Here is a 27,821-nt window from a genome sequence, read left to right on the forward strand (position 1 = left end):
TTTAAGGTGCCTTCTCAAGTTTGAGGTGGTTCCTCCTTGAATGGATAAAAGTTTTTTGCAAATTTGGCATTTTATTTTCGTCGATGAAACATCTTCAAAAGGAGACCAAACATCACTCCTTTTTCTAGTGCTCATTCTGTTGACCTATTCCAATTGGTCTGGGGTCTCTTCTGCTTGCAAGTCACTTAATGCAAAACTGTGGGGGAGGGTGGGGAAGGGCCACAGTCCCCTTGGAGACACACATGACTGACAACTGTACTTCAACACTGGCTCCACCCTTATTTGGCACCAACATGAAGTGCAGTAGGCCATACATGTGTAACCTGACCTCTTTCAATTGGTGTGAACTGTGAACTTGCTGCATGACCCCCTCCTATGGCCAATGTCACTCAAGTTCACAGACTTAAATCAAGTGTTTCTTACACAGAATTGTCCATATAATATAAGACCATTTTACTTGAATTACACATTTGTGTGGCATATCATATTTTATTTTCTATTTTATTATTTTATTTCATATTTTTTTTAAAGAAAACTTCTATTAAATACAGTACAACATGACAGTTTGTATGGTTTTAAAGGTGACATGACATGCTGTTTTTGGATGCTTTTATATAGGCCTTAGTGGTCCCCTAATACTGTATCTGAAGTCTCTCGCGTTACAGCGTTTGTATTCACACACACACACTTGATGCCATCTACCTTTACAATAGCGACAGTAACTCAGCTGGCTCGTAGCCCCGTTGCTGTAAAAGGCTTCGAATTTGCCCATTCTAATCTGATCACCCTGGTTTGCAGAGGTGCACACTCATAATAATTTCAATGAGGGGAAAGGCGAATATCGCGCACGCCATAACACCAACAGCATAACGGTTATCCAAATAACAAAGAAGTGTACAACACTGGCGTTACAGCGTTTGTATTCACACACACACTTGATGCCATTTATCTTTACGTTAGCAACAGTAACTCAGCTGTTAGCTGCAGAGCTAATGTTACAGCCACATTCTAAGGGTAGCAAGCTAGGTAACCATATAGGTTACAGTAAAGCAACTAAATTATATAGCGTTAGTTAACTTACTTGTCCAAGGTTTGTAGCTTGACCAAGGAGATTTAGTAATGATCCAGAATTTAATTTCAGCAAGGCCAGCTTTGTGTTGGCTCAAGTTGAGGAAATGTTTGGCACAGACATACAACACTTTGGGAAGTTGTGTCGGCGCATTTCCAGCGAAAATACAATTAAGATACGGGTTGTGCAGAGGCTCGGATGAAGGAACTAAAAAAAGATGTGTGCTTGCATTTGTACATCCAAGCACTAAGCAACTGTTATGCTTCGTTTGTTTGCTCGGCATGATGTCTCTCCAGGAAAAAACGATATCGCACTCGCGCTTGCACGGTGGTAGCTCAGTTTCTCATGGGCGGGCCAGATTATCTGGTCGGGCAAAGCAGAGAGAGGGGAGGTAACCTTCCCCCTATCTACGTCACTAGGGGGAGATTTTCAAACAGCGCAATTGAGCCTTCATTTAGTCAAAGGCGGAGAAGAACACGCAGGGCTTGGTTTACACTTTTCGAAAATTCTAGCCACTGGGGGACCAAAGGCAGGCTAGGGGAACTCATATTAATGTTATATAACCTCATAAAATGAAGTTTTCATGTCATGTCACCTTTTAAATTGTCATTTATTATCACACTATCACGGCAAACCATTACACTGCACTACACTGTAAGTGTAAATGTAAAGTGAAAATAACAAAACCAGTCAGTATGATGACCTCAATAAGATCAATACTAATGGAAGACGAATGCCGGAGCTAAAATGTAGGGGAGACCGGGGCTGGTTGTCACACGGGTTGGTTGTCACAGAGCCAATTACAGCCACACTAGGGAGCGCTGTGTGATATGGTTCTCATCATTCCTGTTGTCAGCTTGGAAAGAGAGCAATCATTCCTGACACGAGAGATATTTCAAATTTTGATAGGTAATAGTTACTATTTATTTTTGTTTAAAATTTATTCTGTAACTTAGTACATGTAGCCTATCTTAATTCTGTAACTTTTGTTTAAAGTCCATATGGCAGGTTAACCACCACTGTTGATTAATGGGTACATAAAGCACTCAAGATATGTATATTATTCAAGAAATCTCAAAATGGTGTCTCAAAATGGTGTTTAAGACCAATTTTTGACGTTTTTGTGTTAGCATTAGCATTTTAGCGCAATTCGGCAATGACGTCACGTTGAGGAGTCGTGGAGGAGAGTAGCCTCAGTCTAGTACTAGAACTATGGCGATCTACCGGGATGAAGAAGAGGTGGCAAGAACGACTAATGTATATGATGGCCCGCAGCCGTATAATTTTGAACCAATTCGACCTTATGGCCGTCAAAGCCAATTAAATGGATTATTGTACCAAGGAGAATGAGTGGCGAGTTGATAAAGTCTCCCGGTGAGTTGCTATCATTTAGCAACGCAGCAACGACACCTGGAGCTCGTCTATGAACAGCAGTGCACATATACAATTTATTTTGACTGTCAGTGAATAGCACCGAGTGGAAGTCAACGTTTTCTTTATATGTAGTGATCATTCAGGGCCTGACATTAACTTTTTGAGGCACTACACTAAGTAGCCTACATAAGTTCCACTTTTTCATGCACAGGTCACGTCCGGGTAAAGATTGTGCCTTTGACCAACGAAGATGAGCTGTAATAATATAGCCTACAAATGATAACAATTGAGGTGTTTAAAAATCGTATTTGTTACATTAAACATTTACACAATTTCTGCAGAATAAACACGTTCTGTTACGTACTGTATTGCATCTTCGTCCCAATATCTCTAGCTACAGACCGTGCAGCTAATTTGATGCCCACTTGAACGGGGGCTTACTTGAAAGAGGAATTATTTACTGCGTCTTCTCAGTTACATAATATGTGCTCTGAAATACTGTGACTTGCTAAAGTAGGCAAATGGCTAAAACATAACATTTTATAATAATTTCAGTCAATCAAACAGCTGCAAGACCCAGTGAAATGTTAGAATCAATGTCTATAGCATCGCTAAAGAGGAGAGAGGGTATAATTTCTGGGGAAATTGTATTGTGTGCTTGCTTGCGTCGGTTGCAAATGGGTCAGTTTATTATGAAACAAGCCGAACCCCCTTTGATACATACAAGCTTTTCTAACAACGTTGTCACCGGCAGTATTTTTCAGATGGAATCGCGATTCAAACAGTGTACCAACTACTAACTGAAAATATGCCCGCAAACACGTAAATAAGCTGGACATTTATTTCAGGGGAAATGGCAAATTCAAAAGAAGTTTGCTGGAAGCGATCATTATCAGTAAATAAGCCAAAAGCGACAAATTCTGTCGGTCTCAGTCGAGCAAGCTAGCCTAGCTGCTGTTGCTAGCCAAACTTCACTGAATGTGCTGGAAATGAAAACGTTTCTTTTGACAGAAAAGCCTGTGGCATTGAAGACAGTGACACACCACACTAGCTTGAGTTTAAATACATTATTTAATGTGACATTACTTACTGTACATGCAAGTCTTGAATTTCTTAAATGTATGATGCTGCCACTACAAGGCAAGATACAATACTACCATTGTAGAACTACTTACTGTGCAACAGTCTATCCAGCCTAGCACATCCAAGAAAGTTGTATCTACTGCGTTGTCTCAGTTACACTATCAGGGCTTGTAAACACTGTGACTTGCTAAACAAACAGCTGCAAGAACCAGTGAAATGTTATACTGCCACTGCTAGCAAACTAACGTTAGCTAGCATCGCTAACGACATTGGCTAACTCAACTTCGGTAGGCTATCAGTATTTGCAAGTTGGCCAGTGCAAGTAACATAGCTTTTTTTTTTTTAGAGTTTTAACTTGTCCAGTGGGCCAAGTACATTTCTCTTCCACTTGCCCTACAAAAAAATCCACTTAGCGTTAGTTACCTCTAGTAGTAATAGTAGTACAGCAGAAGACATCATGCTAGCTATGGGCTAGCTATTTTTTTTACTTGCCAGTCCTGTAAAATCCCCCCAATATCATCGCTAATTAAATATTTTCCCCGACGTTGTAAACACATTTCCGAGATGTCCCAAGTTTTGATGGTACTAGCAGAGCCCATATTAGACATTCTCTGGTACTAGCCTAGTAGTGTTTATTTCCAATGGATTTCGATGGCCTTAAAGCAGACATTTGTCTGTTGTCTCCCCAACGTGACGTCATGCAATGCATTGTGGGGGAAAGAAGAATCATTGCAAAAAGTTGCAACTTTTTTGTATTATATTACGTTTTGTGACACCCAACAACATGAAATACAATGGATAACAGTTTATAAACATGTTTATTACCAACAACCAAATAGCGCAAATTCGTTGGAAAAATCAACCTGCCATATGGCCTTTAAGAATGGAAGGGAATGGCTAGAGTTTCAGTAAATGAATCAGATGCTAGGTCAAGCCATGTGGTTGCTAGCCAAATATTTACCTCAGAAGTTCAGATGGGGCTGGTTGTCACATTAGTATGGGGGTTATCCCATAGTATTTAAATTGAGGTTTTTGAGTATAGAGGGGAGTCTACCCCAGATGTTATGCTGCAGGCAGAGAGACAGGTGAAGCTGCAGGGGAGAAGTATCCGGAGTACAGCAGCAGTGTTTGATATAAATTACAGAACGCTGCAAAACCATGAGCAGTGAAGACATAGAAGGGAGCCATGACAAACCTGTTTGTGTTTGTTACCTAAAAAATAGGCAGATTTTCACAGACCACCAGGAGCAAATAGCTACATATTTAATACGGGCATGTGAAATATATAGTGATGCATGGATGGTAAGAAATCCTGGCAAAACAATGACTATTTATGATATTACTGGCATTGTCACCCTTGCCTATCCAGTCACTGCATCACCTGTGAATATTCAGGCAGGTGTTAGAGTCACTGGCATCCATCCCTTTAACAGGGATGTGTTTGACAAGTCTGAGTTTTTGCCATCATTTGTCACAGATCGTCTTGTGCCCATCCAGCCAGCTCTGTCCCCTATCAGCAGCACAAAGCCCCCAGACCATCCTGGACCTTCCACACATCACCCACACCATCCCGGACCTTCCACACAGCCGTCAGACCAGCCTGGTCCGTCTCTGGCTCTAAGTCCAGAAGAAATCCGCCCTCATCCGAAAACTGAACCAAGGAAAACAGCACAAAAGAGAAAAAGGAAAACAATGATTTTAACAGACACGCCAGTTAAGGATGACTTTGAGAGGGAGGAAGACACTGCACAGGCTAAAAAAAGAGAATCTTCCCGCAAAATAGGTAAAAAAAATCAAATGTTCAGCTTTCCACTAGTGTGGAGAAGGGAAAATAGAAGGCCAAACAAATGGCAAAGCTTCTTGAATCCTCAAGAGGAATGTTTTTGTCTTGTGTGTATCGAGCCCTTTTCTAACAGCCGACCGAAAGAAACATGGCTACAGTGCGTTATGTGCAAGAATTGGGCCCACAAAGAGTGCACCCCTTATAGAGTCTCCATACAAGTCTCAATACATCTGCCAAAACTGTGATTCTGACTAAGATACCCATTTACTAGCCTAATTGTAAAAACATTCAAATCAGTAAACCTAAAGCTGCCTACAGACATGTGATTTCATAAAGATACATAGCTTATTTACTCTGAAGCACTTACTGAGAAGGCATTAGACTGCAACCAGGCAGTATTGTTTGAAAATGTAAAGTATTGTTCATACATAAAACTTGTTTTGAATATGCTGTTTTCTTTCTTTAGTGCTGTAATACAAATACAAATGATACACATTTTGAATGAAATTAATTGGTTGCATTTTGTAATCCGTTTATTACAAAAGTTGTAAGTTATTTTATAATATTAAAAGCCTTAAAGGTCACATGACATGAAAACTTCACTTTAGGAGGTTATTTAACATTAATATGAGTTCCCCTAGCCTGCATTTGGTCCCCCAGTGGCTAGAATTTTCAATAGGTGTAAACCATGCCCTAGGTGTTCTTCTCCGCCTTTGAGAAAATTAAGGCTCATTTGCTCTGTTTGAAAATCTCCTCCTTGTGACGTCACAAAGAGGAAGGTTACCTACCCTCTCTCTGCTTATCCCGCCCAGATAATCTGGCCCGCCCATGAGAAACTGAGCTACGACCGTGCTAGGGAGAGTGCAATATCGTTTTTTCTGGAGAGACATCATGGCAAACAAACGAACGAAGCATAACAGTTGCTCAGTGCTTGGATGTACAAATGAAAACATAAGTATTTTTTTAGTTCCTTCATCTGAGCCTCTGCACAACCAGTATCTTAATTTTATTTTCGCTGGAAATGCGCCGACACAACTTCGCAAAGATTTGCATGTCTGCGCCAAACATTTCAACCACCACTGTTATTTAGCACTAGCGTTGCTACCTGCACATGCTTAAATCATTTGTTTGTTGTTGATTTTGTGAAGGTGTGAATCACTTTGGATCAATATTTAAATATTTAAGTTCTGTGTAACGTCTTATTAACAAAGGAATTACTTTGAATAATAAGGTATTTGATTATTATTAACTAAAGTAGAATAAGAATAGATAACCAATTAATTACTAATCACAAAAGTAACGTCTAAAAAGTGAACAATTCAGTTGAGATTGCGTGTGTGCGTCCTTGAGAACTGTAAGTCGTATAACTTATGTTGTCAGTTCATTTAAGCCTGTTATTGTATTAGTCTATAGTTCTTGCTAATTTAAATTAAGTTAACTGGTGATTTTCGTGGTTTGTATTCTTCCCTGGGCTAGCTAAATTGCACATATCTGTTGATTCGATAGCGATTGCTGCCTTTGCTCACGTTTGTATTTTACATTTACATTACATTTATTAATTCAGCAGACGCTTTTATCCAAAGCGACTTCCAAGAGAGAGTTTTATAAAGTGCATAGGTCACTGATAATAACAACAAGATAGCCAAAATAAGAAGCACACATTGTGAACAACCAAAAAATAAGTGCCAAAGGGAAGAACCATAAGAGCATGTAGTTAAGCAAGTTAAAATTAAACAACATGAATCTCTAAGTGCAAGTGTACCTGTAGAAAAGCAAGAAACAGTAAAATAAATAAATATAAGATTAACTGAAATAGAATACCTTGCAGCGAATACAACAGTTTAAATCAGTTACCACTAACCAACAAGAGCAACAAGTCTCTAAGCAAGAGTCATTGTGATCCTTGAGGAAAGTAGCATTGGGTTCAGCAAACCCTTCCTAAGTACCGTTGTACTCCCGGAACAAGTGCGTCTTGAGCCTTCTCTTGAAGGTGGAGAGACAGTCAGTGTCTCTGATGGAGGTGGGGAGTTGATTCCACCACTGGGGGTCCAGACAGGAGAAGAGCTTGTGTTGGGACTGGGCGGTCCTGAGCGGTGGGACTACCAGGCGGTTGTCTGAAGAAGACCGTAGGTGGAGGCTAGGGGTGTAAGGCTGCAGGAGAGACTTGATGTAGTCGGGTGCAGTCCCGTTCACTGCTCGGAAGGTCAGTACCAGGGTCTTGAATCTGATGCGGGCTGTGATGGGTAGCCAGTGGAGGGAGATGAGGAGCAGGGTAACGTGGGAGCGTCTGGGTAGATTGTAGACCAGGCGGCCTGCTGCGTTCTGAATCCTCTGAAGAGGGCGGGTTGCACATGTTGGGAGACTGGCGAGCAGCGAGTTGCAGTAGTCCAACTTGAAAAGGACAAGTGCTTGGACAAGCAGTTGGGTGGAGTGCTCAGACAGGTATCTCCTGATCTTCCGGATGTTGTAGAGGGTGAATCTACCCAACGGGGAGACCGCAGCAATGTGGGCCGTGAGGGAGATGTCGTCATCCATGGTAACCCCAAGGTTCCTGGCAGAGGATGAAGGGGTCGCCGTCGCAGATCCCAGGGTGATTGAGAAGTCATGGAAGATGGAGGGTTTGGCCGGGATGATGAGACGTTCTGTTTTGGCGAGGTTCACCTGGAGATGGTGCTCCGTCATTAAGTGCATTATTATGCAGAAGTAGTTTTAATCAATAAATAGTGGGTTTATCTATGCTTGGACAGACCTGCCCCCAGGGGTGAATCTAGGTTCCCACTTTTGGGGGGCAAGCCCCTAGATAAAACCTATTATTTTTCCTGTGACCCAGCAAAACTTAGGGAGTCTGGGGGCATGTTCCCCCAGAAGATTTTTTTTTAAAATATTTTTTTTAATTGTGTCCTCTAGTGCAGTGTTTCCCAAAGACTGGGTCGCGACCCTCGGGTGGGTTGCAAAAGATTTTGTTGGGGTCGCCTTGTCACGATCTGAATCTCTGCCAGTGGCGATTTCTTTAACTAATTAATGGTCATATATTTACTATTGTGTTAACATTTTAAATGCGTTAGAACACGTTCATAACGAAGACGAGTTCCTTCAGAATCAGCTACATATATTAGCAGGTCGACTGACTGATTTCCTTCTCATACATTCCCGTAACGCATTTCCCTGTTGAAGCTCAGCTTATATGGACTTCAATGGGGCTGCTTTGAACAGTTTTTTCAGTGCTTCGAAACTATACGGTCATTGGATAAATGCTGCGATTATGTCCCGCCCATGGACGCTCAGCTGGGGGTGAATGGAGGTGTGGGCTGGACTGGATGCAGGGCTTCCGCGTGATGATAGGACGGTCTGTCGAAAGACATCTCCTTTTGATTGACAGTAATTTTGTACTATAAAAAGTCACCGAAGCTATTCAAGCTCAGTCCCATAGAAAGAGCTGCTGCAACCTATTTCTTGGTAGGCTATTTACTTGGCGAAGTTGCTAGCAAGTTTTCATCATACATTTCATACAATTATACACATGCCTTGTTTCAGTTGAACCTAATTCCCACATTTTCTTTGAGTTTAATATTGTTTCGTTGATCGTTCCTTCCTTCATTCATTCATACATACATACATACATACGTACGTACGTACGTACGTACGTACATACATATATACTACATACATACAGTAGGCTGGGCTAGTGTCATAAGGCTGAACTAGCCAGTGAACTAGAAAAATTATGTAAAATATAAATGTTTTAGGCCGAAAATGAACTTCCCCCATTTGAAAGACCAGCAGCCGTCTGCGCTTAATCAAACTCATCTCGTTGCCCTTATTGAGAACTTTGATCGCTATTTTCCAACAGAGAAGTATGCCACTTTGAATGATAAAAGGTGGATGCAAAATCCCTTCGAATTTGAGAATCCGCCTCAGGCTTTGCTCGAGTTGACGTTTAGTCCTGCAGAAGAAACCGAGTTGTTGCAGCTCAGCTGCGATCGCACTGACGCTATGGATCTGTGACCTTATCATCATTCTGGATAAGCAGTTCGTCAGAATATCCTGTCCTCAGTAGGGCCAGTATTTCTTATTCTATGCTTATACCTTTCACTACCACGTACCTGTGCGAATTGGGATATTCTGTGCTCACAAAAATGAAGACAAGCACAGAAACTGACTGAATGCTGCGCCTGATATGCGTGTTGCGCTCCCCTCCTGCACCAACTGAAACGCACTACAAAAAGGCAGACAGGCCCAGCTATCCCATTAGCAATGTTGAAATGGTACAACATGTTTTGTATAATTTGTAATCTTTTTGTAATGATTTCATATTTTGTTCCAATATTGCTGGTTCAATTGAATGTTGAAAATAAAAATAAATGCTATATGTTTTTTTAATAGCATACATTTAATGTCCAATTAGGCACTTATTGGATACCTTCTTTAAACATTGCTGGTTCAATTGTTCAGAGAGAAGTGATCACTCAGTCTGAGATAGCTTATTAACAATGGCAGTAGGCGTACAAGTTCTGAAATAACAATAAAATAACAGTAAAATATCCTCATTATTGTTCAATAATGGTCAAATCCACCTTTATTTTGTGATTTACAAATCTCTATTTTCTTGGGTCGCGAAGGCTTGTGACTTTTAAAATATGGGTCCCCAGAAAAAAGTTTGGGAAACACTGCTCTAGTGGGTTTTAGGAAGAGAAATGTACACATTTATATTTAAAATATATATCAATACAAATATTTTTTTTTTATAAAACTTTTGGGGCTAGATACGCCCATGCCTGACCCCACTATTAAAAAAAATCCGAGAGGAAACACAGCAATGCCCTATATAAACTCTGATCGACCATCTAGTAGACCGTCTGTTCAGTCAATATAGCGGCCTCTGGGATTGGCTAGCATTAGTCAGTAAGACAATCTAATCCCCCAGGTCAAATGTCCCAAATCCTTTGATGTAGCAGATACCTCTCTAAGTCAGGAGATAAATACCTTAAGACAAGGTGGGGGGGGGGGCAGGACGCACAGACCTAGTTGGCTTTAGAGGGCTGTCAACGGGCATGGAAGCTCCTATTGGGTCAGACAAGGTGTCAATCGAAAGGGCAGAGTGTATCGGCCATTTTAAGACTACCCTCGCGTTTGTACTCGACCCACATCTCCTCCTATGAGCGATAGTGCGTGAGAGACTGAAATGAAAATAATTGGCGAAGGAAGAATGAAGCAACAAGATTGTGGCTATGTATGAATATAATTCATTGTTTGGACAACTACTCGACATGGTTAGATACTTTGGACCTTTGGGAATGTAAGCAGATGAGGTTTTGATGGGTTTGTGTATACCTGGAAGTGGAACATTCCGAAGTAATGGTAGGTAAGTAAAAGTTTTTCTCTGGCATTGTTGAAGGAACGGTCAACGGACAAAGACGTTGACGGTACTTGCTGTTGCGAGTTGAGCTTGAATCAATTTATTTCAATGGAGGCACAAGAATTGTAGCTTTCCAATGATGTATCATTTGTGTAGCAGTCTTAGTTAGGATTAAGTGCGTCGTAACTGAGGGAGGGGGGGGGGCAGCATTTCTGTATCGCGGGCGATACAAGACTCGTCACTAATTACTCAATTGATCCTGCAGAAACTACTAGTTATGGGGACCATTATTTTAAATTGAAAAACATGTTACCTCCTCACTATTTACTCAAGCGTTATCTTGTCATCCCACGGTAACTGATTTGGACCATTATTTCAAAGTGAAAAACATGTTAACACCTCACTAACATGTCACCCCGCAAGAACTACAACATAAAACAACTTCAGTGATTGTGTTAAACATTATATGCACTGGAAGATTTCAATGAAATTGTAAAAGAAAATCCTCCATAATGCAGAAATGCACATGGGAATGCAAGAATAAAGCACTTTGTAAAATATGTCTGAATTAAACATTCTTTGTTTGGCACAATGATGAAACCTAGCATTTAAACAAATTCTATATTGTGGAATGAAACATTCAACACATTCAACAAGCTGTGATGAGAAACAGAGTCAAACATAATGGCTAAATAAGTCATAAGTAAGTAAATGGATAAACCTAACCCACATCAACGTATAGGCCTACTCACTCTATAATGAGTCTAGCATTGGCCATTACTGCAAAATACAACAGCAACACAATTCCAAAGAGATGAAAATGAAGGAAAAAAGAACAAATGGCAGGACTCTGAATTGGGTTATCTAGCAAGTTATTTTAGATAACAGGAACGTGGCCCAAGACGCTAGCTCCAGTTGTTGCTAGCTGTAAAGCCAGGCTAGCTGTCGGCTAGGTATTGCAATCAAAATTCACACTTATTCTACAATTTGAAATTCTAGTGAAATTCACCTAGTTGTTATCTAAGGGATTATGTTAGCCAAATACTGGATATTTACCATACATAAAAATGTGCCAAATGTCTGCCTGATTTTGCGCTCCAAACTCACTCATTGACGGTGCACCAGACTACAAAGGTATAGGGAAAACATGACATGGATTTCAGGACAAATAGGTTTCGTTAATGTATATTGAAATGCAAGTCGACTGGATTTGGAAAATGGACCGACCAGGATTTGATATTTTTGGAGCTGCAGAAAGACGTACTAGCAGTCACATCAAAATTGCCCGCATAATCATACAGTATGATCAAATATTGGTGGGACATATTATAACGTTTATATTCATAAACTGGTTTCCACAAAGAACTCATTTGAGGCCAGTGGCACTTCTACACAAATTTTACTGGGGGGGGGGGGCGGTGTTTATCAGAGGGGCCTCTTAAAAAATGGAAACAAATTCTACTTAAACATTAAAGTTTAATTTAGCTTTACATTAAAATCATAGAAACGGCTATGGCTCTCCCTCTTCTAGCTCCTTAGCTCTCTCAATACCTTGATATGTTTCTCTCACTTTTTTATTTACTGGGGCAAAAAAGGCTAATGTCCCTTCCTCATTTCATGATAGAAGAAAAACAATGTATAAAAATAATCAGCTCAGGGGGGCCACCTTAGTAATAATCAAATACCTACCAAGGAACTACCTTTGTACTAAATTTGCTATTACTTACTGCTTAGTTAAACATGGTTCAATATTAGTTAATAGTATTAAGTTTGGTGTTAATGTTAACAACGGACCATTATTTGAAAGAGTTACAAAGTCTTCCATTCAATCATAAAATAAGATCCACAGAGTATTATAAGTGGGAAACACTACAATGGTTTTGGGATGTTCCCTATGTGTTGAGAAATGTTGTGATGTTTGTTGTTGGACAGAGATTGGACAATAATAGTTGAGCATTTTAGTAATATTATTCAACTCAAGTTAGTTTTTTTGTAATACAGGTGACAGGAAATATTTCATAAATTGTTTTCTTGGTTTTAGAAATACATTTTTGCCTTTCCATCTTCACTACAAGTTCTTGCTAGCTCACAGAATGGACGAGACCGAGGACATTTCCCTACCAGAATGACTAGCTAATCCTATCTAAAAGTTGTGGATTATTTTTTTACTGAAGAACCCTTTCAGCCTCTGGACTACACGGTTAATGTGCAAATTAAGTGCAATGGTATGGAGGATACTGTGACCTTAAAAACATCTGCATCACAAATGCTGACATAAGCTTCAGGGGAAAAAAAGGCATCGTTCAAACTTGCTTGCTGGTGATTATTAGAGTGTTTCTTTATCTTTATCTAGATTTTCCTTTTAAAGTCAGAGGGTGTTTTGTCTTAAAGTTGTTGTTCATTCCCATCTAGAGCTTGCAGTTATTAGATGTGTCTTTCCCTCTTTTTCATCTGGCCCCTTTTTAATATATATCCTTTGTGTTGCTTGATAGGCTATATAGTATGATGATGATATGTGTTACTTATGGAAAATGAGGATAAACGTCCAGTGCATTACCTTACCCTAGTTACATAGTACATTTTCAATAGTTGGTTGTCGGATTAATGTTTCATGTGAACATAACTAACCTGAACATGTTACACTTCGTAGCTGGTGCTTGTCAGAAAAATGTAATGTTCAGGATGACCTTGGGGTATAGGCTACCGTGCACATGGCAATGAAATAACTTTGACTTTGACATAACAAAGTAGAGATAAGAAACCAACTGGTGTAAAACAAGACGCCATGGGTTCGTTTTCCTCCTGTACTCCCCAATAGTTTGAATCACCAGTCGCCACTGATTTAGACCCTTTACTGTGGCACTCCAAACTGTGGTCCTGTATATGCAAAATGTGCATCCTGTTAGCATTTCTTATCCTTGAAATGTGTCTAGAACTTGATGGAGTACATTTGTGACCAATTGAATTTATTGGACAAAGGCACACACTTAAAGTCCAATAATACACACTGCAGGGCTCTCAAGTTTTGAAGACAGGCAAGAGTGACATTCCCCCCCCCCCCCCTCAGGGGGTCAAAATTAAATGCTTTTTACCTGACATCTTTGAAAGGCAGCAATGATTAATGCATCCATGGCCAGGATATAATAATAAAATATGACATTATTTTAAAAGTCGGGAAGAGGTGTCAGGCCCATTTACGTCCTGCACTGGGTTTGATCCTCCCACCCTGGGCATCCCAAGCACCGCCACTACCAACTACGCCCCCCCCCCAAAAAAAAGAAGCTAGATAGCAATTGATGCAGGTGGCCTCTTAGTTACCTGAGGAGTGAGTTTCACCAATACACAATGGCTACATCTATGAACTACTTGTTCTGAGCAGGTGTTGTCAGTGAAGAGACTTGTGAATAACTGATGCTAATTATCCAGGAAACATTTTTTAACATCAGTCAAGTTGTCATTGTTTGTGTCAAACAAGTTGTGAATTTGTTGTAACATTAAAACAGGAGATCATGACTGTGCTCAAAGTGATGCTCGAGCTCCAGCGGTTTGCTTTGTAGGTGAACAAAACTTTCGGAAGACGTAGCAGAATCACAAAAAAAATGCTTTTTTCCATTGGTTGTTGCATTAAATTTTACCCAGATACAATGGTGCTTTTTCCAATTGGCTATTGTGTAGACCCTTTCTTTTTTTTGACTGGTTGATAAGTGGCAGGTTCGACTAAGAACTCCAGGGGAGACGCGCTTGACTGCCGGTTCCATAGTGAGAGTGGCGCGGCCAGAGGAATTTTGGTTGGGTCCTGCGGCATATTAAATATATTATAAATATTTTTTTCTACGTGAGAAATACAATGTGTGGTGGGAGGGCATGACAAAAGACCGAAATGAGTGACTGTCACTCTCGACGCGTGACACTTGAGAGCCCTGACACTGCATGTCAGGAAGAGCTCTCTGTAGACCTCTGTGATAAAATCGTGTCAAGGTAGGTCCAGGGTACAGAACCATTTCTAGATTCAAAATTTGAGTGTTGGCAGGAGCACGGTGGGCTCAATAATTGTGAAATGGAACCAAGTATGGAAGTCCAACCAAACTGAGTAACTGGGCAAGAAGGCGCTTGGTCACTCTAAGGTGATAGAATGATCAAGATGGCGCCGCTGATGGCAGCCTCGGCCGATCGGTACGCTCTGTTATTGTCTTGTTTTGTCTGTTAATTCAGTGTTCTGCCAGAATTCCCTGAGTTCTTAAGAAGAGACAAACTTCTAAACATCAGGGAAACAACTCCAGTGGATTTACTTCCCACTTTTCTGCTTCCAGCTGCAGAATTAGTGAATATTATTATCAAAGGCATTGTTCATGCAGCAAAACACCGTAATAGGGGAAAGATTCCGGTTTGCGTCTCTCCCCTTGGTCAAATTTTACATGCCTCCGGGTCCACAGGCCATCGTTTAAGAGGCCCAAAACGTGCTAGCTGACAAGATTCTGAGTGTAGAGTGTAGGGGGTAAATATTGTCCAAACAACCTTAACTAATTCCCCTATGGTTTAAAGGAAGATTGGAAACTGAACAGTGTATTAGCATGAACCAAATAATGCCAATACCAATTGAATTCCAGGTATTTGACTCTATGGGTTAAATCAGAGCAAGAATGGTCAAAGTACGGTTAAATGAAATACGCATTTAATAACTTTGCAAATGAATGAAATCAATTACAAGGCAAACATGTTACAATATGAAAGCTTTCAATCTTACCTACTCTACCATGATCATTGTAAATCAGAGAGAAAGCAAGACCTGAGCAAGGAGTTAGGACAGTAGGACAAGGGAGAACTGAGGAGAAGGTCTCAGGAGATGAAGAATCCACAGAATAATGCATTACAATTCCCTTTATACACAAGAACAACCAATCAGACCACATCTTGAATGGGGTGTGAGAGCCATCAAGTTGAGACCGTCCAGAAACTCCAGACTAGGGCTGCAACAACGAATCGATTACATTGATTAAAATCGATTATTAAAAGCGTTGGCAACGAATTTCATTATCGATTCCTGTGTCGCGCGATTATTACGCCACTCAATATCTTGCGGAGATGTTTGAGTATTTTTTTAAAGTTTAGTTGAGCGCGGAGGTAGAGGAAAGGCCATTGAGGGAGACGTTGTTGAGGAACTTTGTTCAAAAACACATGGCGGAGGCAGAGAAATCAGTACGACCCAAGTCATCCAAGGTGTGGGAGTATTTCACACTAAATACATCGAAACAGTGTGTTAATTGACCGAGGTGAAGTTATTTTCATATTCGACATTCGTCTCACATTCGGAAGACGCTACTCTGCAGCATCGCGTTAGGGACCGGGTGAAAATAACCCATACCATTTTGAAAATTTTTGACTTTCATAATATTTTTAGGAATAGAAAAACCTCAAACAGACAACAAAGTATCTTAACAATGTCTGGTATACTTCCACAGTCTTTATCTTTTCAATGAAGTTTCAAATAATATGATCTTTGAAAATAGCTTAAATCCTCACAAATCTTAACTTTTTTCAAAATGGTGTCAAACCATTTCTGAAATATACAGCAGATTATTCTAATAAAGTCGGGCCTACTTCCACAACCTTTCAATTTTCAATAGTTTTAAACAAAACTCAAATAAATTGCTCATCTTGGAAAATAGCATTAAATCCATGCTAATATTAACAACTTTTTCAAAATTGTGTGCCTGTTTGTGCACATTCTGAAGATTTTTTGCACTGTGAATTTGCACTGTCAGTTGTATTTTTGAATAATGGGTTGGAAATCAATGCTATTTATATTTGATTTTTTATCCGATTCGTTGATGAATCGAAAAAAGAATCGACAGATTAATCGATTATTAAAATAATCGTTAGTTGCAGCCCTGCTCCAGACTTTAGCATATGAGAGGTGGGGGCAGGTTTGACACCCAGCCTTACAAGAGCGAGCAAATCTGAATTCCCTGGTACTCGGCGACTTTAAAGATCCCATGACATGCTGTTTTTGGATGCTTTGATATACATTTCAAGTCATTTATTGTCAGGTACACAGAACAACACAAGGTCAGACTGGGCACTGAAATTCTTAAGACAAGACAATGCAAGCACCTGGCATAACATAACAAATAAGTACACAGAACATAATTTACATCTATGCTAACAGGGCTCCAGACTAACCTTTTCTCTAGGTTGCACTGGTGCGCCAAACTTTTTGCGTCACTATTTAGGTGCACCAGCACAAAATTGAGGTGCACCCAAATTTTTCCTTGCGTCGCCACAATTTCAAGGTCACCTTTTTATCACGCTCCATTTACATTCATATATATTAAGTAAATAATCAAGATACCAAGAACAAGGTGTAGGTAATCATTGGTTTTATTTGAAGCACAATTAAACTATATATTAAAATAAGAATCTTGTGATCAGTGCTTCACTGAGCTGCCAAACTAAAACATTGCAAGCAAAATAAAACATTTCAAAATGGAAAGTACTACTGACCTAACATGTCATGGCTCAAAGTCTTATAGCGGGTCCTCCCTTGCTGTTGCATGCCCTTCATATGGCCAACACCTGTAATTTGGCTTTCTTGCCCTTTGGCCTTGGCTAAACCAGCTTGCCACACTCTCCCTAGCATCAAAATCCCAGCTCCATGTGTTAGCTCCATGGCCCAGCTCCGTAACTCAGGGGTAGACAATTAATTTTGACATGGTGCCACATGAAACTTGAAATGTGTTGGAGGGCTGCAACAACAATGACTTGAACTTAATTCTGCTCACTATTCATTTCCCCCCATTGTAAAAGCAGTAAAGTATATATTTTGATTAGCTGCTACAGGTTATCAGAAGAATAAGGATATTCTGTAAATTTTTATGTAAATATTTTACATGTTGGTCAACTAGGAAAAGACTATCGAAGTAACAGTAAAAACTAAAATAATCATGTCAGTGTTTCATTTTATTTGTAACTAGTTAATATTCACATACCATGAAAAGTTGTTTTGCAGTATTTGAAAGATATGCAATTGATCAACTTTATACAAAAAGCAATACTTTTTCCAGTTAATTTTGTTCTGTGAGGAATCCAGTGGGCTTGAACAAGTGCATTAAAATCTGGCTGAATGTCTAACGTGGATATACGAAGGACAGCTGATAGGTGATTATCAGGGACCTGCAGTTTACAGTTTTTTTACAGTCGCTAGGACACATTTCTCAATACTTAAGTCATGTTTTCAAAACTCTTCACACAGTGAGCACAACAGAAGTATGTGTGGGCTAAACTGTGGATCATTTATCATTGTTTTGGCACAAAATGCATTCAATGACTACATCTTTCAAATAACATTCATTCTTTTCTCACTCCGACTCAACTGCCAAAACTCTATGTACCTACAGGCCAATTGGCACATGCTAACATACTGTTTTCAAAACTGTTAAACTTCAGTTCAAAACAATAACATATTCCAAAACTGAATAAGACAGAAATTTGCTAAATTTCTACATTAATATTGTAATGAAATATATTTCAAATCAAAAAATAAAATGCTATAAAATGATATCCATGGAAGGGTTGTGCTAGGTGAGGAAAGGTATGCAGAGAGAAGAAATCAGCCAACATTTATATGGCACAATGTGGCATTTCACCTCTCCCTTGCAGTCACCGAGTGGTTTGCAGCCCATCCCAGAATGGTGTCACTTTTCTTCCCACCTTACTCTCCATTCCTCAACCCCATAGAATAATCATGTTCCTCATGGAGGTGGAAAGTTTACTGTATGACCACCATCCACATGATCAAATGTCCCTCCTGGACGCAATGAATGCTGGATGCCTGGACATTGCCAGTGATGGATCAGGCATGCCAGAAGATTCTTTCTTTGGTGTACTGCCCTAGATGACATAAGATGTGATGTGGATGAGAACCTATGGCTAAATGCAGAAAATTACAGTAGCATTCCTATTGTATCTGTATCAGTGTGTATACAAATTCTTGTATTCTGGAATTACTAGTGAGAAAAAAAAAGAAAGATATACAACATATTGAAACATACTGCATCATGTCTGATTCAATCCAGTAACATATATTGCAATGAATTCTAAACAGTAGAGAAGTGTCCTTGTTTTACTTAAGAAAACATTGTATAATGCTACCTGTTGTTAGTGATTTTTAGGTCATTGTTTTGTGGGAGACAAAGTATGTTTGTTGGCTGTCAACCTTTGCTAGTGTTATGGAAGAATTAGTTGATTTGGTTTGATGTATTAAGTGATTTTGTAGTTTTAGTGCATTTTGAATGTGAAATTAACTGCTGTGCCGAGCTGAAAGTTGGTTAGGAGAACTGTGTGAAGAGTTTTGAAAAAGTGACCTAAGTATTGAGAAATGTGTCCTAGCGACTGTAAAAAAAACTGTAACTAGCAAACCATTAAACATCAGCCCGTGCCCACTGAATCAGTCAAGTTCTTATTATGTCCTTGTTAGTTTTTTTCTTTAGTCGCTTAGTGCCAATTCAAATTATAATCCTTCAACACAGCGATGCAAAGATGCAAATGCACAAGAGCAGAGTAGAGTAGTAATTTCTGATACATTTTTAGCTACTATGATAGAACATGTTTTTGTTCATCAAAAGACAATGACGGATAAATATGAAATTTGTTTTGAGATTATGTAAAAATGTTTTGAACAATGTGTTTTCCATTTTCTGGTGTATTGTTAACAGACTGCTTGATAGTGTATATCCTTTGAATCACTTTGTTTATGATTTGAGAGCAGTGTTTGATTTTGAGCACAGGTAAATCTGTTTTGAGGCGAAAGTTTCATTTTGCAAGAGGATTCAGAGGTTTTGTAAATAGTGCTTGAAGTTGAGGTTTTGTGTTTACAATTTTGAGAAAGTGGGTGACTGTTTCAAGAAATGTGTTTTAGCAATTGTGAAAAACTGTAATTGAACATAACAATAGATTTTTCTTGTTATTACCAGTCTGTGTGGTTGTTATACGGGGTGCTACTGTCCTTGTTAGAGATGGATAAATTGTATGTTACAGGGATGCAAACACATGTATGGTCAAAAAAGAGAGAAGTAATTGAAGCCCTCGCCCCGTGGCAAATATCCATACTTACATTGCCACTAACCCCCTGACATCCCTTGCCCACCCCTATACCGAGAGTAAAATTACATTCTGAAGATCAAAATACACAGACACTAATTTGTAATATTACATTTCATTTTTTATTCCGAGACATAAACTCTTATTAAATTATCTAGCACTTCTTCTGGTTTTACTCCTTTTTCCTCTTCTTCCTGGCCACCTATAAGGGCACTAAATGTTGATGATCCTAGCCAACTCCTTCAGCTGAGTAACAGCCTGGGAATGGCCCCTCATCACAAGATCAATGGATTACGAGGCCTGTAGATTCTTACTTTTGAGAGGTAGTTTGTTCTACTTGCCCCAAGCTGTGTATGCCTTGGTCACCTTCCTAATAAAATCCATGACAGTGGATATTTCTTTAAGACTGCAAGGGGAGCTCGGTTTCCCCTAAAACAGGGGTACTCAATTAGAAACTCAAAAGGTCCACACCAAATTTCCATTCAGTCCAGGGTCCGGAACGGACCATGGTTTATTTTTCTGGCCCTTACCTCTCCCATTGACTCCCATTCAAAATTGACTTAGGTTTAGGAGGGCACAGTGCCCTGGGAATCTTTCTCCCATAGACCAGAGTTCTGGGGGTAATTTTGTTCAAAGTGTCTATGTTTTGTGTCATAGTGACATTTTACGTTAGCTCTACCACTTTTGACAAGGGCAACCATCTCAATGCAGATTAAACACATCGGTTTTGTGCTCCCCACCGGCAACACAAATGCGTACTTGTCAGTCCAATCTGTCTGAAATTTGTGATTTTCGTAATCAACTTTTCGCTGGGTTTTGTCACGCCATGATTTTTGCTAAGGAAGAAACAGGTAGGCTAGCTACCGTTAGCAAATCGATTAGCCTGCATTGTTGCGAATGACACACACAACCTGCGTTACCCACAGAAGTTGTTGTTGCAGCCAACGTTGAGTGAGTGAGTTGTCATGGTGATTACAGTTATTATACCTCCTGATTGGACCTTTCGATTGGACACGGAAGATATAAAGCACATCTAGTAGGAAAAAAAATCATCGGCTGTAGCACAAAATCACACACCAATGAATTGCGTCTAGGTATTGCGGTCCAGGGGTCTCATTTATAAAACTGTGCGTAGGATTCTTACTAAAAGTGTACGTACGCCCAAAAGCCTAAAATGGCGTACGTACGCCCAAAAGCCTAAAATGGCGTACGCACACAAAAAATCAGATTTAGAAAACCGTGCGTACGCACACATGTACGCAATGTTCCCTTTATAAATCACAGATTACCTACAAGTGTGCGTTTGTGAATCAGCATTGTACCCCGCCCTGAACACGCCCATTTTTAACCATAAATAGTCAATGCAAAGCACCTCATGAATGCTAATCTAGTATCTCATCATGACCCTTGCATACGATTGTTCTTTACGGTGAATCATAGCGCATGACAACTTCTCAGACACTGTTAGCCTATTGGTGGAGCCCGAAAACGTGGTGGCCGGTAGATCACCAATTTAAAAAAACTGTGCGAGTGGTGTCAACTGTGCCAGTGACAATGAGTTGAGATACAATTTGAAAACAAAAGTGTTTTGTTATGAACAGTAATCTATTAAAGTCTGGACTGATAACGAGGACGTAGAGTGTAGCGATTGCACGGGAGCTTAATGACTGTATTTCCAGTTTTTGACATATGAGGATATTTGCACAGTATTAAATAAATATATTTAGTTATACACTGTGTTCTGCAGTTATCTCAAGGTAGGATATGTGATGTTATCCTGTATTCCATGCAGTCAGGGAATCTCCCCCTCCTGAACTCCCGTAGTGGACAATCTGATGGTGAGGAAGCACTGAATTTTTATTTAAAATTTGAGTTGGATTGTACAAGGTGTTTAAGGAACAAGAATCACTCAGTACAAGCGCAAATAACACTGCTGGATGTAATCTTCATGATAATCATGAAATTTAATGAAAAAAACGTGTGTGAGGAAAACAAAATATATAAATATTATGAGTAATGTTCTTCCCACATTCAATTTCTGCAGTCTGACTACAGTACGGTCATCTGCGTCGCCAATTCCAACAGTTTTCAAAATGTGCGTAGGCCTAAGGAGGGTCAGAGTTTGCGTGGAGGACCGCACATTCTCCCGTCAAGTTTGTTTTTTATAAATCACAACCTTTGCATGGAAAGTGGCGTACGCACATTTTCAGCCCCGTTTTGTGCGTACGCAAGTTTTATAAATGAGACCCCAGATCCAGACCGGAGTCCGTTTATTGAGTAGGCTACCCACCGCAGACAGTAAAAGATACACAGCAAGAAGAAACACTAGTTCACGCTTGCACGCATAGGCTACTGGTGATTTGCTTATTTCCTATTTACTTGTTTGATGGAGGCAATCCAGAATTACTGTTGGTGCAATTATAATCAGCAGTAAGGCAAGCGAGAGCGCGAGACTGGACGCAGCCATCTTTCCACTTCCGTGTCTTCCGGTCTAGCTTTAAACAGTGGCTCTTTTTTTCCCTAGCTCCGAGACCTCGTGCACGCTTGCAACTAGCTGTACACGTCATACTTTGCGACAATCAGTCGCGAGCATAGATTGATATGGTTACGAGCCTATGTTACAAGCGTGTGAGCTAAGGCATTGCAGTGGCAGAATGGGGTACAAGTCCGATAAGAATCAGACTCATGATGCAAACTTAACGGAAATGTATTCTGTCACTGTATAGTATTCCTTTCACTTGTTTTTTAGAAATAGGCTATAGGGCTAAATATAGGGCTATTCTAGATGGAACTCATCACATAGGTTGCTTTTTTTCTTTGTGATATAAGTATGATTTCCAACGCATTGTATCGGATGAAATAAACTGTTAGCATGAACAGCTCCGTCTTTGTTCTCGCTAGGCAAAGAAAGCTTTATAGTTATTTTGGTAACCGAAATCTTCCATAATGCAGACTTAGCATAGCTTACTTTCTTCACACTGCCTTCAATTTAACATCAGTGTAGAAATATGGCCATGTGTTTTATATGTTCATCCTAACCAAACGCCTATTAATGGATATAACGTGATCTAACAAGACTTGGTAATAATGTAATAAATAAAAGCTTGAGAACTGTGTCTAAAATATACTAAAATATTGGACATTTGCCTTTGAAAGGGGAATATTCGAAGAACCATATAGGCTACACGACGTTTCCATCAGATGTAAGTGGGGGTGAAACATTTAGTCACCGAGGACCTTCATTGTCCCACAAAAGCAGTCTGGCTTGATGACACGATCAACAAAAGAATAATGGGTGTGTTTAACAAAAGCTTCTGAAGGCAAGACTAATATTATTTAAATATAGGCCTATATAATTTCCTATTGTGGTTACCGGTTAAAGTATTAATCTTCGTCTTTGCTCCAGATAGACGTCAACAATCTATGCTCGCACTTAACATATTATATTTGCCATCATGTCATGAACGTTTTTACGAAAAATCAAATCTGTTTTAAAATAACGGGAATAAACTATATTAACAACATGTCATGTATGTGTGACATTTGCTTAACTTGCTGCAACAGGGCAGGCAACTCAAGCCAGTTCTCCCTGTGCTCATTCAATATAAGTCTATGGCTCATTCAGCTCCATGTAAATCGGCTATCGGCCAATGTGAACTATTGTGCTCGTGCCCTGTTCGTATCCGCAAGCACATTTGCAGGCAACTTTTATTGATGTAGGCAAATAAATGGGGTGCTAGTTCACACATTTCGGATTAGTCTCAAACTTAGCAAAAATCGGGATAAATTATTCTATGAAAAAGCTAGTAGTATGAGACAGGTTCGAGAATCGAACAAAAATCATTGGGGGAGATAGTTTTGTAGATGTTGACTGGAGTTAATAGAATAAAAACGACCGGAAGAGTCGGAAACCTAACCGTAATGCAATACCACCTACATCCACCGGGGCCGTTGCTTCAAGCCGAGGGGCGAAGGGTGGGGGCTTGCTTTTTACGAGTCTTTGGATCATTTTTCATGTGACCTGCTTAGGCTCTGTAGCTAGAGGAAACGTACGATTCATTCATTTCCCGACTCGGTCTTTCTCCGAGTCTTTGGATAATTTTTCACGTGACCTGCATAGGCTCTGTAGCTAGAGGAAACGAACGATTCGTTAATTTCCCAACTTGGTCTTTCTACGAGTCTTTGGATCCTTTTTTCACGTGACCCGCATTGTACCTTTTAGTAGAGGAAACAGTTTCCTTATTCCCTTTCGCGTGGCCGCTGTTTTAGTAAGTCGTGAATGATATTCGCTCAAGTCATCATACTGACTGGTTTTGTTATTTTCACTTTACATTTACACTTACAGTTTAGTGCAGTGTAATTGTTTGACGTGATAATTAAAAGCTAGTGTGATAATACATGACCAAATCATACATACAAACTCATGATACATTATTTTAATGCAGGAATTTCTTTTGAAATAGAATCTGCTGGTGCACATGTCATGCACTAACCTACATGAGAATATCATACGTGTTTGCAGTGGACGTATATTAGCATGTATGCCATGTGGCTACATTTCATGTATATGCTAATTCTATGCTAAAAACTCAGTCCCGTTACCTTCAGTTCTGTTACTCATATAAACCATAACAGGACTGAGTAACAGTAACAGGAGTGAGTAGCATCCTCTGGTGTATGGATTTATTAGTGTGAATATTAGTTTATGCAATACAATTTACTTAATTTTTACGTTTTACAGTTACTTAAGTGGTACACGTAGTTTTACAATGTGAACCATGCCAGGGAGCCAATCCACCAAGTGCTGCAGAAAAGCAACAACTCTATCGCGCCTGACGCGATGCAGACCCAGAGAGGAGACATAAATATTTATACAAAGAATGCGAAAAATACAGGGAGAACCTCGAGTCAGCCAGGAAGAAACAATCAATGACCTTAGTGAGAGAGAAAAGCGCAGATGCCGCAGAAAGTGGAGGGAGACTTACCATAGGACCAAGAACAGAAAAGAAGCCCTTCAACACCTTGTCACCCCTCCAGACCCTTTAGATCAGTTCTTAACCCTGTCCTCAGTGAACCCCCCTGTCCTGCATGTTTTAGATGTTTCCCTGCTCCAACACACCTGATTCAAATTAAAGGGTCATTATCTAGCTCTGTAGAAGCCTGGTAACAAACATGCATTTGAATCAAGTGTGTTGGAGCAGGGAAACATCTAAAACATGCAGGACAGGGGTTCACTGAGGACAGGGTTAAGAACCACTGCTCTAGATGTGTCCCCTGCTCCAACACACCTAATTCAAATGAATGGTCGTTATCCAAGCCTGATAACAACCATTCATTTGAATCAGGTGTGTAACGACCATTCATTTTAATCGGGTGTGTTGGAGAAGGGAAACATCTAAAACATGCAGGGCAGGGAGGCCAGGATTGGGAACCCCTGTTCTAGAAGGATTAGGGCTGGTGAAAATATAGATGATTGTGTGTGCATCTTCAAACAAAACATATTTTAAGATATGTTAGTGCAAGTTACTTTCAGTTAAAACAGCTCAAAAATGCATTTAAGTTTGGGACTAGCTTAAGCGTTGTCTGTGAAACCGTGGGTATGAATTTAGCCATTAGGTCCAATTAACAATGTAACAGTATGTTTTCCTAACTATTCCAATGTGTAATTTATTGTGATGCATTTGTTTTTTTAGGCAACATAATCAAGGGCAGAGAAGAATTCACATAAACAAATACAAGAACAAAAGGTTATGTTGAAAAAAGAAACACAAAAAACACAAAAGTACAAGAAAAACTCCACCGCATAAAAAAGAAAAATGCATCTCAACGCACAAAGGTGAACAAACAGTTGAGACAGCTTCCAAATGTGGCCCTTCGGAAGACTCTTTTGTTACATGAAGCTCTGGTGGAGGAAATCCGAAACAAGTACAAAAATGCACAGGGGGAGTGGGAAAAGCAAATTATTTCAAAAGTGATAATAGGAAAAGTTCTCAAAAAGTACAGAATGCAATGATTTGCCCTAAATTCATTGGGCTTTTCAATTAAAAGTGCAAAAATGAGAAGAATAAGGTCAACTAAATATACCAACGGAAGCGGAACAACAGAGTTGCAGATGGTCTGATAAACAGAGTGAGGGATTTTTACTCGAGGGATGATGTGAGTCGCATCACAACTGGGAAGAGGCAGACCCTCACTCAAAAGAAAACCAAAAACGGTTCCTTTTGGATACCATGAGAAATGTGCACAGGAAGTTTTGGGCTGAAGAACAAAACTCCATCTCTTACTCACTCTTCTGTAAGCTCAGACCTTTTTGGGTTGTTCATCCAACTCTGAGTGATCGGGAAACGTGCATGTGCAAATGCATGAGAATCTAAGTTTTCTTGTGCAGAAGTTGCACTACTTAAAAGTAATCAGCACCATCAACCTGGATGACCTTGTAAAAGAGATCTCATGTGAGACAGAAAACATAAAGTGCATGTATGGAGAATGTTCTGAGTGCAAGGACCTCTCTTGTCCAGTCTCTACAGAATATAATCCAGAGAATGAAGTGTATTTTATCCAGTGGGTAGTTGAGGACAAGCAGCATAAGAATTACCCAAAGAGTTCCAGACAACTCAAGAAAAACTGCTGGAACAGCTCAACCTGCTGCTGCACAGGTTTAAGAGACACACTTTTAACATAAAATCAGTTTACCCACTACAGGGCATTGAGACAAAACTTAAAAGCACATGAATGCGTAATTCATGTTGACTTTTCAGAAAATTACCTCTGTAAGTACAACACGGAAATACAGGCAGTCCACTTCGGAGCATCACATCAGCAGGCAACCCTGCACACAGGTGTGCTTTATGTGAATGCAACCCCTCGCCCAATGTCCTTCTGCACAGTGTCACCCCAAAGAATGAAGGGCCCACCAGCAATCTGGCAGCACTTATCACCAGTGCTCGATCATGTACAGAATGCACATCCGGAGGTCTCTACCAAACATTTTTACAGTGATGGCCCTTACACACAGTACAAACAATTAGGTAATTTTTTCCTGTTTTGTACTGAGCTGTTCAAGCGAGGATTCACTGCCCAGACATGGAACTTTTTTGAGGCGAGCCACAGGAAGGGTGCCCCAGATGGTGTGGGAGGGGCCCTGAAGAGGAGGGCTGACTGTCTAGTCAGCCAAGGAAGAGACATTCCGGATGCTGCTGAGCTGTTTGCTGTGTTGCAAGAGACAAACACAAAAATCAAGCTGTTTTTTGTCAGCGAAGAAGCAGTTGATAAAGCAGTTTCTGCCCAATGATGTGCCACCAGTTCACATCCACTATGAGGATCCATCAGGTAGTGTCCCAAGCCCATGGAGAACTGATATACAGGGACGTCAGCTGCTTGTGCACAGCAACACAAAATCTGAACGGCCGGTGCTTTAATGCAAAGCATTTCAAGTTCAGCAGTAAGCAAACAGCTCCCATGAAGGAGCTGAAGTTGTTGGCAAATGGTGTGTGCTGAAGTACGATGGTGATATGTACCCTGGTGTCATCACAGATACAAGTGAAACACATCTTGAGATCCGTTGTATGCAGAAGATTGGGGTCAACAGATTTTTCTGGCCAGCCCGCGATGACATCCTTTGGTACTTGTTTGAGGACATTGTGTGCCTCATACCACCCACACGGGCAGTCACAGGTCGTCACATGGAAATTGAGAGTGAAGTCTGTGCCAAACTAAAGACAGCTTTTTTTAAAAAGTCAGGCAAGTGGTTTTAATTAATTGAGAGCAATTCTAGCTAAAACACTGTTGGATGTAGTTTCTGCAACTCAATATGTTTTGTTTTGTAGATGAAGATGGAGAGAACCCAGGAGTCAGACACACCCACCATGGCCTGCTGACGGGGAAGAGTGGCTGGACCGCCACTCTCTCTATCTCCATTCTCTCTGTTTCTCCTTCTTACTCTTTCCATCTTTTGTGACGAACCACAAGCACATTCCTCAGAAATCTCTCTCACACACATAAGCTATGCACACTCACAGACACACACACACTCACAGACATACACAAGCTCTCTCTCTCTC

At 40.1% G+C, this 27,821-nt stretch overlaps 1 protein-coding gene and 1 pseudogene across 2 annotated transcripts in view; one reads left to right on the forward strand and one right to left on the reverse strand.

Moving 5' to 3' along the window:
* The window catches only part of sult4a1 (sulfotransferase family 4A, member 1), a 121,147-nt gene that overhangs the window by 45,909 nt on the left and 47,417 nt on the right, over positions 1 to 27,821 (reverse strand). The gene's annotated exons all lie outside the window — the stretch shown is intronic.
* LOC146276922 (uncharacterized) lies at positions 26,505 to 27,515 on the forward strand (annotated as a pseudogene).

Source organism: Hypomesus nipponensis, chromosome 7, assembly GCF_054491055.1.
Source record: "Hypomesus nipponensis isolate SF chromosome 7, ASM5449105v1, whole genome shotgun sequence".
NCBI lineage: Eukaryota > Metazoa > Chordata > Actinopteri > Osmeriformes > Osmeridae > Hypomesus > Hypomesus nipponensis.